General features: G+C 44.2%; 1 protein-coding gene across 1 annotated transcript in view; it reads right to left on the bottom strand.

The window, feature by feature from the left end:
• Positions 1–15000, bottom strand: part of LOC311063058 (pyrin-like) — a gene marked incomplete at its 5' end in the record, with an annotated part of 670464 nt that overhangs the window by 393451 nt on the left and 262013 nt on the right. The window lies entirely within an intron of this gene.

The following is a 15000-nucleotide window of genomic DNA, read 5'->3' as shown; positions in this document are numbered from 1 at the left end:
GCGCACGTCTGCGCGTGCGTGTGTGTGCAAGATACAGAGTATAGATTGCGTGCCGTTTGTATTGGTTTGCAGTGTAAATATTATATTGAACCACATAAAACCCAGCACTCTGGGGACGAACATTCGGCAAAAAAAGCCGATGTACTGTACAAGCTTGTTGAAAAACCTCTAAAATGTAGGTACGGTATTGTATTTATAGTATCAATATTCACATACAGTATTCTATGGTCTCTGTGGTGTGTAAACCTCATACAGTATGTACAAAGATGTTACTTAATAATTAAGAAAGAATAAAATGATCAAAAGTAGCCGATCTACAAGCTCGAAACATGTTTTGTGCCACATTTTGAGCTTGCAGATCCGTTACTTTTGATGCTTTTTGTGTGAGACGCTGTAGTATGATCAAGTAGGCTGTTCATTTACGAGAAAAAAACAACAACTTTAAAATATGGAGATATTCTGCGCGACGACAACAACAATATGTGTAGCATCAGGAGCTACAGTTCAGCTGCTGCATGCAAATTACTGTCCACAGACAGACAGAGACAGACAGACAGACGGTCCGTCCATCCGTCCTGGTGTTGCACCAGTGAACTGACTTAACCCATTGAGACCTGAAGCCGATTCTACATGTCTCCTAAATCTCAACAGTATTCTGAAAAACGTATGTTTCTGTATCAGTGGTGCTCAATCTTTTTCATGTCAAGGACCCCCAAAATGATATGTATTTGGCCGCGGACCCCCATCAAAATATTTTGTTCCAGGGACCCCCCCAGAAGCAAAGATTTGAGTTACAAATGTTCGCTTTAAAATATATATATATATTCAAAGATTTGCACACATTTTCACGATTTTTCAAAAATAGCAGATCTACAAGCTCGTAGCGCGGCACTCGGTGCCGCGCTATGAGCTTGTAGATCTGCTATTTTTGAATAGCCCAAAGTGTAAAATAATGCTTTTTAGCTCAAATCTAAAAATGACACAGTTCCAGGTCTTAATTGGTTAACAGCACCTTGGTACAAAGTCCTACTTATCCCCCCCCCTCTCCTCTCCTCTCCTCTCCTCTCTCGTCTCAATGCATTTTGTTAGCCAACTATTGATTTGATCGTCCCGCGGGGGGGGTTATTAGCCCCGCCTCCAGCCCCCCCCCCCACCCCATCTCTCAGTGCATTGTGTTAGCCAGATATCGATTGTCCCGTGGTGGAGGGAGGGCGGGTGTGGGGGGGGGGGGGGGGGGGGGGGTGATTAACCCGGGCCCCTGGTCACACAGTCAAGCCGGGGCCGGTGATAATGCCGGCCGTTCGATACACAATAACAACTCTGGGGCCTCCTGAGCCCAGAGGCTAGTCGCTAGCGACGCGCGCTAGCATGCTAATGCGCCCCGGCCTTACAGACAGACGGACGGACGGACGGACGCGGCACCAGGCCGCACACCCTCTGAACAAACGAAAGTGCCAGCGTTGCCATGTCTGCTTATTGTAAATGACTTTGGGCTTTTTTTTCTCTGTTCTGTCGCTTGCAATTATTGGTAGTTTCGGGTATCCTTTTTTTTTTTTTTTTGGGGGGGGGGGGGGGGGGGGGCATGTTTCTAGAACTTATTTGGCCTTCCTTCCTAATTGATCACCTCAGGGACCCCCCAAATGAATATATATTTGTCGACACCCCCCCCATCTCAAAGTATTGTGTGATTCCTGTACCAGATTTGTGTTGTTAAAAATTTTAAAACAAATATTCAAAATGTTTAACTTATTTCATGATTTATTTTTTGGGGCTGGTGAGCTGTAAGTGTGACATCATCATTTAATTAGCACAGCTGTAAGTGTGACATCATCATTTAATTAGCACAGCTGTAAGTGTGACATCATCATTTAATTAGCACAGCTGTAAGTGTGACATCATCATTTAATTAGCATAATTAGCAGTGGCGGACGGTGATGAAGTACATTGCGTTGCTGTCGGGCAGAAACCTCTCATCTCCATAGTTTAGGATTTCGTGCTAAGTTTTCGGTTCCCACCCGATAGAGAGACAGTGTTCAGGGGTCTGCAGTGAAACAGTCACATCAGGGGCCCACGTGTTGCCCCCAGGGGAACCCCAGGGTTGCCCCCCCCAAGCGGATTTAGCCTAGATCAACCGACGGCCGTTCTGAGCTAAGGTTTGGGGTGTCCGCGAAATGGAGAAGTTAGCTCGTTATGGACAGGGGGTCTGGGACCACTCTCATCATGACTTAAAGGTTTCATGACGTTCAGTTTTACCACACATTAAAAGTCTTTGTCATGGTCCTTCAAACGTGTATAAAGAGTTTTAACAAAAAAATCCACTCCAGTGATCCATGGCAGGTGTTTTTCTCTCACATTTCTATAGCCTTTTCAACTGCAATGAAAAAAGAAATCTTTGCCTGCGGGTGTCGCTGTTGAGGGATTTTGCCTGTCAATCATCGCCTCTGCTCCCCCCCCCCCCCCCCCCCCCCCCAAAGGAAAGGATAGGGGAGGGGAGGGGCGAGGAGGAGAGTGGACGGGATTAACAGGCTGTGACTTCACTGCCGAAGGGCCAAGCTCAGATTACTTTTCAGCCTAATTATTCAGAAAACCCGAGACCACAGAAAATCCACTGAATGTTCAAAGTTCAGATTTGTTGGGTGTAATTGAGGCCATAAAACCCCCCAAAAAACATAAAAAAAAAATAAAAAAGTGAAAATGAATGTCATAGAACCTTTAACAACACCAAATCAAGGTAGGAAAACGCCAAGGAAGAAATTCTCCTTTAAGCCCTGGAGAGAGATTCTGTGCACAGAATGTTGTTCTCGTGGACAGAGATTTGGTGGTTCATAGTATGATGAGGATGATGAGGATGTGGATGATGATGATAATGTGGATGATGCTATAGATGCATAGATGTCCTAAAAAGGCTTCTCGTGGCAGGTTGCTGTGGTCAGCCAATGTTTTCTTGTAGGTCGGTCTTGGAGCCGTGTGGAACTCCATATTTGGGCAAGACTGACGTCATATTTGATGAGGTCAGAGTTCAGTCAGCTTGAATTAAAAGCTGATTACACAGAGTGTGAGGAGCATTAGTCACAGAGAAGAGAGCCTCACACACTGAAAGACACACTATTAGATCACACATAGAAAGTAAAACCCTTACAACTGTTGTCACATCATAAACGTTCCTGGATTGCAAAGACAGAGATCACTGGTTGAAGAAGACACCCCCAGCACCACTGCTGATACAGCAAAGAGTCCGGTTAATCAGGTTTGAAGTCGTTTTTACAACATTTAGAGTGTTCCACACTTTTATTCTCAGTGTGTAGAAATGGCGTCCGCCAGCAGTGTACTGTCTGAAGAGCACTTCCTGTGTTCTATCTGTATGGATGTGTTCACTGATCCAGTCGTCACTCCATGTGGACACACCTACTGCAAGACCTGTATCACACATTACTGGGACATTAATGATGTGTGTCGGTGTCCACTGTGTGCCAAGATCTTCAATAAGAGACCAGAAGTATCTGTCAATACTCTAATTTCTGAGATGGTTCATCAGTTCAGGAATCACAAGTGGAAAGAAGAATATGAAGCAAAGACAGAGGCTGAAATCCAGAAGATGATCCAGGAGAGACAAGTGAAGATTCAGGAGGTCAAACACTCAGTAGAGATCAGCAGGAAAGATGCAGACACAGTGATAGCAGGCAGTGTGCAGGTCTTCACTGCTCTGATCAGCTGTATTGAGAGGAGCCAGGCTGAGCTCATTGATGTGATTGAAGAGAAGCAGAAAACAACAGAGAAACAGGCTGAAGGCTTCATCAAAGATCTGCAAAAGGAAATCACTCAGTTAGAGAAGAGAAGCTCTGAGCTGAAGCAGCTCTCACACACTGAAGACCACCTCCACCTCCTCCAGAACTTCACCTCCATCAACACCCCTCCACCACCAAGGACTGGACACATGTTAATGTCCATCAGTCTTCATATGTGGGACTGTGAGGACAGCTGTAGCTCAGCTGGAGAAGACTCTCATTAAAGAGATGAAGAAGAAGCTGTTTGATGTTGATCTGAGGATAATCCAACAATATGCAGTGGATGTGACTTTGGACCCTGATACAGCACATCCCAAACTCATCCTGTCTGAGGATGGAAGACAAGTGAGTCATGAAAACATACAGAATAATCTCCCAAAGAACACAGAGAGATTCTCTCATAGTGTCTGTGTCTTAGGAAAACAAAGCTTCTCCTCAGGAAGGTTTTACTTTGAGGTTCAGGTTAAAAGGAAGACTAAGTGGGATCTGGGAGTGGCCAGAGAGTCCATCAACAGGAATATGTCAATCACAGCGACCCCCAACAATGGTTACTGGTCTATATTCTTGAGGAATAGAAATGAGTACAAGGCTGCTGCTAGCCCTGATGTCCTCCTCCCTGTAAGAGAGGAGGTCCAGAAAGTGGGGGTGTTTGTGGATTATGAGGAGGGTCTGGTCTCCTTTTATGATATGGAGGCCAGAGTTCATCTCTACTCTTTCACTGGCTGCACCTTCACTGAGAAACTATATCCATTCTTCTGTCCCTGTACTAATGCTGGTGGTACAAACTCTGCTCCTCTGATCATCTCTCATGTCAACATGGACGCTCATCTCAGCAGGGACGGTGTCCCCTCCAACTTAAAAAAGGAGAAAAACATGAAGTTGTCCCTCCAGTAAATTATTATTTCCGCCAGGCTAGAATGGCCGGATGGCAGAGATGATGTTTTCACCCCTGTCCGTCAGTGTGTGCATCATTGAACGTCTAATATGTGGCACCGTTATCTATTAAATCTATTGTCAAAGCACTGAAAAGCACTGATGTTAGGTGTATTTCAGACTTTAGGTGTATTTCAGACTTTAAATAACATTTTAAAAAAAATGTATTTGGGAAGGACAGTACACATACAATGCAATGCAAATACACCGGATTTAGCAAGAATGCTAATTTCCATCCATAGTCCCCATACAGAAAACAAGCAACACTACAAAAAGAGCACATATAAACATTACTAAAAGGGTACAAACAGAAGAGAAAAAAGCAACGGTAAAACATGCCTAGTTTTGACCTAAAATACCAGAGACTCAGGAGAACTAAAAAGAGAGAGAAAACAGGGGGGGGGAAAACTACATTTTAAGCCTATTTAAAAAATGTTCACATGTTTGATTGTCCATGATCCATCCTTTTAGTTGTAAAGCAGGGGTTTTCAACCAGTGGTCCGGGGTCCGGGGACCAGTGGTCCTTGAGGGGGTTCCAGGGGGTCCCCAGCCAAATTAATAGTTAGCAACCAAATTGACCCTTATATGTCTGTAACTCTGAGAGTGCACAAATGGAACCAAATGGACCCTAACGGGTCCATTTGGTTCCATTTGTACACTCTCAGAGTTACATGAACTTTAATGATGGTGATACAGTGTAGATTGGGACCCCCAAGAAACCTAAATGGTTGAGTCCCTGGCATATCTTTTCAAATGGGGGTCCCTGGGCTAATATTTGTCAATTTGGGGGTCCTTGACGCGAAAAAGGTTGAAAACCACTGTTGTAAAGGATGGACTCTCTCTTATGTTAGTGGGTAGATTATTGTTTCAAATTGTGCTTCCTTGAACTGAAAGGGAATTGTTGCACAAAGGCTGTCCGTCTAGACGGCATCTCACAATCCCCTCTGGTGATTATTATACAATGATATAATAACATAATATTCCCCCATAGGAGGCGGGGCTTAAACCATGTACAGTTTCATAACACGGCACGTGTCTGTTTAAAGAGCTTCCAGTTTATCAAAGGTAAAAAACAAAACAAACATTGTTTTAGGATGCTGCAGTGATGGTACCAGGGGTGGAAAAAGTACTCAAATGTTTGACTTAAGTGAAAGTATCAATACTGCAATATAGAAATACTCTGTACAAGTAAAAGTCCGGAATTCAAAATGTATTTGAGTAAAAGTACAAAAGTATAGGCAAAAGTAAAAGTACTCATTATGCATGTCCTATTTCAGGATTTCAAATGTATAAAAATCTGTTAAATAGCCGAGCTACAAGCTCACAATGCGTCGCACCGCGACACATTGTGAGCTTGTAGATCTGCTATTTTCCGGGGGGGGGGGGGGCTGATCAGTGTGCATGTGCGCGTCCGTGTCCGTGTGAACTGTCCCATCAGCGTCCTCGCTCAATGTTCTGTGATTGACAGCGAAGGTTGGCCAATCAGGTGGCGAGTTCAAGTGAAACCGAATAGACCATATTCACACGGCGGCCATATTGCCATTAAGTCAATGAAATGCCACCCCGGTTGCCACAGCAACGCAATGTTAAATTCCAAAATGGCCGCCGTGTGAATATGGACTATGGAACCGAGTCCAGCCTGAGTGCACCCGAGCAAAAACGAGCGGCAGCCATCTTGTCTATGCGCTACTTTTAGTTTCGTTTTTGGAGTGGAGGGGTGGTGTTTGACAACAGTTTTTTTCTTATTTTTTTGATCTCTGAAGTTGCCTAGAATCCCTTTAACGTATAAGCATGTGTCATGCACACCACAAACAAAGTCAAATTGGATTATGTTTATATCCAATTCATTCTTGTTACTCTGCGTTTATACGGAGACACAACAGTGTTTGAACGCGCTGTAGTGTGCTTGCCGGGTGGCTAGGTGGCGGTGTGACGCACTGCCAGATAGTGCAGTCAGGCGTGCGTAGAACCACTATCACCGCTGTTAGTTTACACTGATGTAATATAGCATACACATGTAACGGTTGATCTGCGTTGTGTGTGTTGTGGATTAATGAAGTCATAGACCACTTCTCTCTTTGTTGACAGTTTTATTCCGGTAAGAATAGACACAATTCTCTGGTCAGACACGTCTTTTGGTGTAACACACCCAAGCCTCAGCACGTCTTGGGCAAATCTAATTTAGACTGGCCTATTCTAACAATCAACTAGAAAAAGTGCTCCTCGGAGCACAGGTCTCCGCCAGGTCAGGTACGTTATTCTGGCCTCCTGGTGGCGCTATAATAGGCCAATGTGAAAAGGGTGCCATTTATTCTTAAGTCTTTCACGGCAATCAGACACAGCATTCAGGATTTGAGGCCTTTTGTTCCAAAAATGTGTTTTGCTAAATTAGACCTGCTGGTGGCGCTATAACAGGCCAATGTGAAAAGGTTGGCATTTCTTCCTCGGCCTGGTGGGAATGTGCGTGTGAAATTTCACGGAAATCGCAAGCTGTGTGCATAGTTTGAGGCTTTTTGTTCAAAATGGACCAATCCTGCAAACTTTGGAAGCCAACCATAGGCAATGAGGATGGAATATGGGAAATCGGACAGATCCGTGTTGATCACATGACTATAGAGATACTGTGTACCGATTTGCATGACGTTTGGATAAAATCTGTAGGAGTAATGTAAAAAAATGGCTTTTGCACAAATCGGCCTCCTGGTGGCGCTATAACAGGCCCATGTGAAAAAATTGGGGCAGAGGTTCTGAATTGGCATCCAGGGAGTGTGTGTGCACAGTTTCGGAGCGACCGGTCCAACGGTGCCGGAGATTAGCTGCTAACACACAGCCAGGATGGACACACGGACGGACACATACGGACGGACACATACGGAGGGTAAAACATACACTCTCGCCATGCCTTCGGCCTGGCGGAGACAATAAACATAACAGCACAATGAAATAAAACAAAACAATATGTACCTGGTAAGAATATACACAATTCTCTGGTCAGACACTTGCAAGCCTCAGCACGTCTGCAACAGAATTAACAGCAGTTTGTTGTAAACCATATTATACTGTTTGGTATGTCAAAATGACTAATTGAAAACACATACACCATCATCATGATGCAAGCACCATGTACATTTAGCATGCTTAGAACGTTGGTTCTCAAAGTGGGGTCCGGGGACCCCCAGGGGTACTTGAGGGGGTTCCAGGCGGTCCCCAGCAAAATGTGTTAATATAGCATCACAATAATTATGACCTTTTATACTTTGGCTATTCAAAAATAGCAGATATACAAGCACTGGCCCCGCTACTGTTTCAGCACCATGGACAGTTCAGCACTGGCCCCGCTACTGTTTCAGCACCACGGACAGTTCAGCACTGGCCCCGCTACTGTTTCAGCACCATGGACAGTTCAGCACTGGCCCCGCTACTGTTTCAGCACCATGGACAGTTCAGCACTGGCCCCGCTACTGTTTCAGCACCATGGACAGTTCAGCACTGGCCCCGCTACTGTTTCAGCACCACGGACAGTTCAGCACTGGCTTCGCTACTGTTTCAGCACCATGGACAGTCCACTGGCCATTGTTTCAGCTCAAAAGGACGGCTAAGCAGTGGAGGAAAAAGTACTCAAATGTTTTGCTTAAAAATATATATTTTCAAAGAGCTTGTAGATCTGCTATTTTTGAAAAATCGTGAAAATGTGTGCAAACCTTTTGAATATATATATTTTTTTTTTAAAGCCAACATTTGTAACTCAAATCTTTGCTTCTGGGGGGTCCCTGGAACACGATATTTTGAGATGGGGTCCGCGGCCAGATACATATCATTTTGGGGGTCCTTGGCATGAAAAAGTTTGAGAACCACTGGCTTAGAATAACCAGTATTCATCACAGTATCACAGTAAACATACAGGCTCTTATTGAACATATAGTGTGCTGAGGAAGCATCTTACCTTGGGCAAATCTAATCTTAGCCTGGCGCCGCCCTAACATGGACACCTGTGTTAATCAATGAGTCACCGCCCACTAACCAATAAGACATGCCCTTTACTTAACCCATGAAGACCGGGAACGCATCTGTGTCATTTTAAGATGTCTTAAGGCTATTCAAAAATAGCAGATCTACAAGCTATTTTTGAAAATTTGTGCAAATCTTTGAAGATATGTTTTTTAAAGTGAACATTTGTAACTCAAATCTTTGCTTCCGGGGGGGTTTCTACAAATGTATTTTACAGTAATACAACAACAGTTGTTGATTTAAAAAAAATGATGTTGCAATATCAGTGGTCTTCAAACTTTTTCACGTCAAGGACCACCCAAAATAATATGTATTTGGTCACGGACCCCCATCTCAAAATATGTTCTTCCAGGGACCCCCCAGGAGCAAAGATTTGAGTTGAGATTTGAGTTTTTGAAACACCAAAGGGATCTAAAAATGACACAGAGATGCGTTCGGTCTGAATGGGTCACACACACACACACACACACACACACACACACACACACACACACACACACACGTTTTGCTGTTTCCCCCCATATCGCCCCGATATCTGGTCTAGAGGGGGCGGGTTCGAAATCTCCGGAGAAAAAATCTGTGAGATCCCATTGGTTCACCGATCTGTCCGTCAGCCAGCGCCCCGCCCCGCACCCCTCCTCCTCTACAATGTGCAGCACTGAGAGCATAGATATAGAAACCATTTGGAGCGACTGGTATCGCGGCCGCCATTTTAGAGGAGGCAAACTACCATTCAAAGTACCAATCACAGTGCGTTGACTACTGGCCAATCACAGTGCGTCTAACTGGCTTTTGCTGCGCGGCTGCCTCTTATGAAAAGACCCGCCCCCACCTGCCTCTGATAGGCCTACCGAACGCACCCTTCTGTGACACGCGAGAGAGTATGTTTTACCCTCCGTCCGTGTGTGTGTCCGACCGTCCATCCGTCCGTCCGTGTGTCCGTCCTGTCTGTGTGTTAGCAGCTAATCTCCGGCATCGTTGGCCCGTTCGCTCCGAAACTGTGCACACACACTACCTGGATGCCAATTCAGAACCTCTGCCCCAATTTTTTCACATGGGCCTGTTATAGCGCCACCAGGAGGCCGATTTGTGCAAAACCCATTTTTTTTACATTACTCCTACAGATTGTATCCAATACTCTAAAATGGCGCCCGAGATACCGACTCCTCAGAGCCGAAGGAGGCGTGTCTACCTTTGTATACGTCTTTGATTGAGAGCCCTGACGTCACAACCTTTGGAGCGACGCCCACTGACTGCACTCTGGTTGGTTGGGGAAAATTAAACACTTCCTATGCCAGGAACGTCAACAGGCTGGTTCAGGCTCTTATTTTTAGCGGCGCTAGCCGCTCTATACCTTTAGGTATAGAGTGATCCTGCTCTATACCTGACTTTGTCCGTGTTCACCGTCAACGTTCTGATTGGTCAGACCCGTCAACGCTCTGATTGGTCAGACCCGTCAACGTTCTGATTGGTCAGACCCGTCAACGCTCTGATTGGTCAGACCCGTCGACGTTCTGATTGGGCATACCCGTCAACAAAGTGATTGGTCAGACCCGTCAACAAAGTGATTGGTAAAGCTTCACGTGACACATGGCTATAAACACATTATAAACACATATCGATGACAAAATGTATCAAAGGCGCCGCTAGCTTCACACAGGGTGTGATTTTTTTTTTTAACCAAAACTAGAAAATAAAAGCCTGGAGATCGAGGCTATTGCCGTCTAAACGGCATCCAGGCACGTCTGATATTTTTTTCTTTTACCGCTTTCTCTAGAGACCGCGTTGTCGTCTAAATGGGCCCAAAAAATAATCTGTTTACAGACACAGAGTGAAAATACCATTTACAGACGTACAGATGTACGGATGCAGATAAAGTGGCTGTTAACCCTTTACGACCGGGCGGGAAAGCATCATTCGTGTCATTTTAAGATTTCTTTGGGCTATTCAAAAATAGCAGATCTACAAGCTCATAGCGCGGCACCGAGTGCCGCGCTATGAGCTTGTAGATCTGCTATTTTTGAGAAAGCGTGAAAATTTGTGCTAATCTTTGACTATATATATTTTTTTAAGCAAATTTGTAACTCAAATCTCTGGGGGATTCCACAACTGTCTTCTAAATCAAAAAAAAAAAAGTGTATTCTTTTTTAACAACGTATGTTGCTATATTGTCAGTGGTTCTCAAACTTTTTCAGGTCAAGGACCGCCCAAAATGATATGTATTTGGCTGCGGACCCCCATTTGAAAATATGTTGTTCCAGGGACCCCCCCCCCCAGAGCAAAGATTTGAGTTACAAATGTTCGCTTTAAAAAAAAATATATATATATACATATATATGTATATATATATATATATATAAAAAGATGAGCACAAATCTTCATGATATTTTTCAAAAATAGCAGATATACAAGCTCGTTGCGCGGCACTCGGTGCCGCGCAACGAGCTTGTAGATCTGCTATTTTTGAATAGCCCAAATAAATCTTAAAATGACACAGATTCGTTCCCGTATTGAATGGCTTAAAACACAGTGTTAAACACATCGTAAATACTGTACAGTTTGTGTTTGTAACATCAGGTCTGTTGTGCTGAAGAGCAACAGAGCTGATGTTATATTTATGAATGTATCACCAGAGGAGAGGCTATAACTCATCTTCCCTCGCTGTCACACACAAACCTGGTATCTCCATATTTCAATGTTGTTGTTTCTTCTCCTTTTTGTAAATCCATACAGCATGCCTTATACTTCATCATATAGTGTCACACAAGCAAAAAAAATAGCCGATCTACAAGCTCACTACACCTCGCATCGTGATGCGCGGTGATCTTGTAGATCGGCTATTATTTGATATTTTTGACAGTGGTGGAAAAAGTACTCAAACTGTTTTACGTAAGTAAAAGTATCAATACTGCAATGTAGAAGTACTCTGTTAAGTCCGGAATTAAAAATGTACTTGAGTATAACTACACAAGTATTGATATCAAAATGTACTTAAAGTACCAAAAGTAAAAGTACTAAAATGTTTGAAAATAGCAGATCTACAAGCTTAAATCACTAAAAACACGATTCATTTTTGTATCGACGTATTTGCCATTGACGGTAGATCTCCGTCAATGGCAGGGAATAAAAGAGCTTGCGACTTCCGTGAATCCTCTAATAGTGACCTCTATTCCATTACAAAACGGGCTTCTATTAATGACCGGGGGCTGGGTTTGTTGAAACGAGCATATACAAGCCTCTTTTTTTCTCCTCCATTTGTTTTTAAGTCGCAAGAGGGCGCTGTTTACTAAGATACCCATAGAGTTATACGAAGATGCGTGACCCGTTCCCGACTTTATACTTCCTTAGTTAACCCATTGAGACCTGAAGCCGATTCTATACATGTCTCCTAAATCCCAACAGTTTTCTGAAAAAACATACGTTTCTATATCAGTGGTGCTCAAACTTTTTTTTCATGTCATGGACCCCCAAAATGATATGTATTTGGCCGCGGACCCCCATCAAAATATTTAGTTCCGGGGACCCCCCAGAAGCAACGATTTGAGTTAAAAATGTTCGCTTTAAAAAAAAAAATATATATTCAGAAGATTTGCACACATTTTCACGATTTTTCAAAAATAGCAGATCTACAAGCTCGTAGCGCGGCACTCGGTGCCGCGCTATGAGCTTGTATATCTGCTATTTTTGAATAGCCCAAAGTGTAAAATAAAGCTTTTTAGCTCAAATCTAAAAATGACACAGTTCCAGGTCTTAATGGGTTAAAATGACCAGTGACCACCCGTGATTTATTCATTATTCTGATCCGTTTGAAACATAGAAATATAGGCCTCTCTCTTATACATGCCTCCTTTCAATAAAAGCCCGGTACCCACTACAGTTGAAACACATACAAGCCCCGGGTCTAAGAACTACATTGGATCCATATTGGAGCGCACCGTTCATTTTAAATAGTTTTCCATTTGACTGTAAAGTAACGGGTTCGTCGTGGACATACGGGCTTTCCACAGAGACAGAGACAGCTTTGCAAACATCTTGCAGAATGCATGGATCCCGTGAGAAGCGGTGATGTTGTTTTTTTTTTCCTCCGGAGGAATAATAATACATCAGGATAATGTATTTGGACGGGCGATGCTACAGCGGATCCGCTTTGCAGATGTAATCTGGTTATGACGAGCCGGGGTTCAACTGTCAACGTTTTCTCTTACAAATGCTAATTTCTTTTATATCCCGCTGCCGACAAACAGAAGACACACCGCGAGATAAGAAGGAGAGAAAAGGAGGAGAGAAAAGGAGCCCGTCTTGTCAGTGGGTGGAAGGAAGGAAGGAGTCGGATTGTTTATTTTTTTCCTTTTTAAGTAAAAGTAGCATCTATACCACGATGTAAACATACTCAACATTCAATATCCAAGAGATGTATATTGTCACAAAGATGTAGGAGTACATGTTCTGTGAAAAACGTTTTCCACCTCCTTGGACGGTAATGTGTAAAAACATCACAGAAATATACGTGCAGGTGAGAAGGGAAACACCTATAGGGCTTATACAACGTTCTCACCTAAAATAATAGACAAGTAATAAGTTAAACATAGTCAAACATAAGACACGACAAACAACAAGTACCTTGTGTGCAGTTCAATGAGTGTGTGTGTGTGTGTGTGTGTGTGTGTGTGTGTGTGTGTGTGTGTGTGTGTGTGTGTGTGTGTGTGTGTGTGTGTGTGTGTGTGTGTGTGTGTGTGTGTGTGTGTGTGTGTGTGTGTGTGTGTGTGTGTGTGTGTGTGTGTGTGTGTGTGTGTGTGTGTGTCTGTCTGTGTGTGGAGAGGCTTGATTCATCAGGCTGACCTTCAGTCGATGTTTAAAGTTACTTAGAGTGAAGATGAGGAGTTGGCAGTAAGTACGTGAGTATTCCATGAGTAAAGAACCTCTGTCTTTACTATTTCCTGCCATACACGCATAAAGCTGTTCTATTAGATAGCGCACTTGCCCGCCAACACGCATAAAGTCGTTCTATTAAAAAACAATTGGCACGCTGTTTTAGGCTCCGTATAACACAGCTCTGTGATGATCCATCATCACTCAGAGAAAAAGTATGTGGATGTGACGTCATTCCAAAAAAACGTCACATCCATCCCATTGGGATTTTCAGAAAAACAACTGTAACTCAGTTGCTGTTTTTTGCATTGAAAACCACTGTTTTCAGCGGGCCCCCCAGCCCCCAAATGGCGGATTGGCGGTTGGAATGTTGTGGTTCGTCTGAATACACAGATCCCTCCGCCTACCCCTTCCCACTGTCCAGTGGCGTGCACAGACATTTTGAGGGGTAGGTGCTCAAGTAAATTATACTTTTTTTTGTTGACTTGGTCTGCTCTTTTTTCCCTCTACACCTATACCTCTTTACCAAAAAATAGCCGATCTACAAGCCCACAACGCCTCGCAGCGCGAGGTGTTGTGGGCTTGTAGATTGGCTATTTTTGGCTAAAGTTCTCCTCAGAAATGGGATGCTAGGTTTCGAGTGGTTATGGTAAAAAGAAAAATCATATCACATAAAGATTTGGCGGACCCCCTGTAGAAACTCTGAGGACCCCCTAGGGGTCCCGGACCCCCTTTTGAAGACCCCTGCTGTAAACTGGGCACACTTCAAAAGGGCACTTCTGGTCAAGAGGGCAAAGGGCAGGTGCTCTAGCCCCACCTAGAGTCTATCTGTGCACGTCCCTGCCACTGCCGAAATCACCCCTTTTTCCGGGTTGTGAAATGTGGTGTTGGCGAGGCCTATTTGGGGGCTTCTGTGCGTCACTTCTGTGACGCGTTTTGCGTCACAGAAGCGCGCAGCCCCGTGCGCAAGCTCGTGAGTCGAGCCCATTGGTCGAAACCGTTTTCGCTCGTTCGTGACAGTGGCCCCAAGCTGCAGTACCTCAAATGGCCAGCATGTCCATATTCCGCTTCAATGAAACCACTGGGTTCTGGGGGGGCTTGGCTAAAACAAGCTGTGCGATGATGTCAGATGTAGGCGGATCCGTGGATCTCTTGTGATTGGTTTAGGGAATTTTGAATCCCCTTCCCCCTGGTAATCATCGACACTGCAGCCAATCTCAGCCCGAAGCTCCACCCACAGCTTCAGGCTGAGAATCAGGCTAGGCTATGAGTGGTACGGCTGAGGGAAAGAAGGAGATTGTCGCATTGTCTAGTACATTGGTTCTCAAAGTGGGGTCCGGGGACCCCCAGGGGTACTTGAGGGGGTTCCAGGGGGTCCCCAGCTAAATGATAGATATAGGCACCA

Source organism: Gymnoscopelus microlampas (assembly GCF_963454915.1).
Source record: "Gymnoscopelus microlampas genome assembly, chromosome: 16".
Taxonomy (NCBI): domain Eukaryota; kingdom Metazoa; phylum Chordata; class Actinopteri; order Myctophiformes; family Myctophidae; genus Gymnoscopelus; species Gymnoscopelus microlampas.
This window is presented reverse-complemented; position numbering and strand designations above follow the sequence as displayed.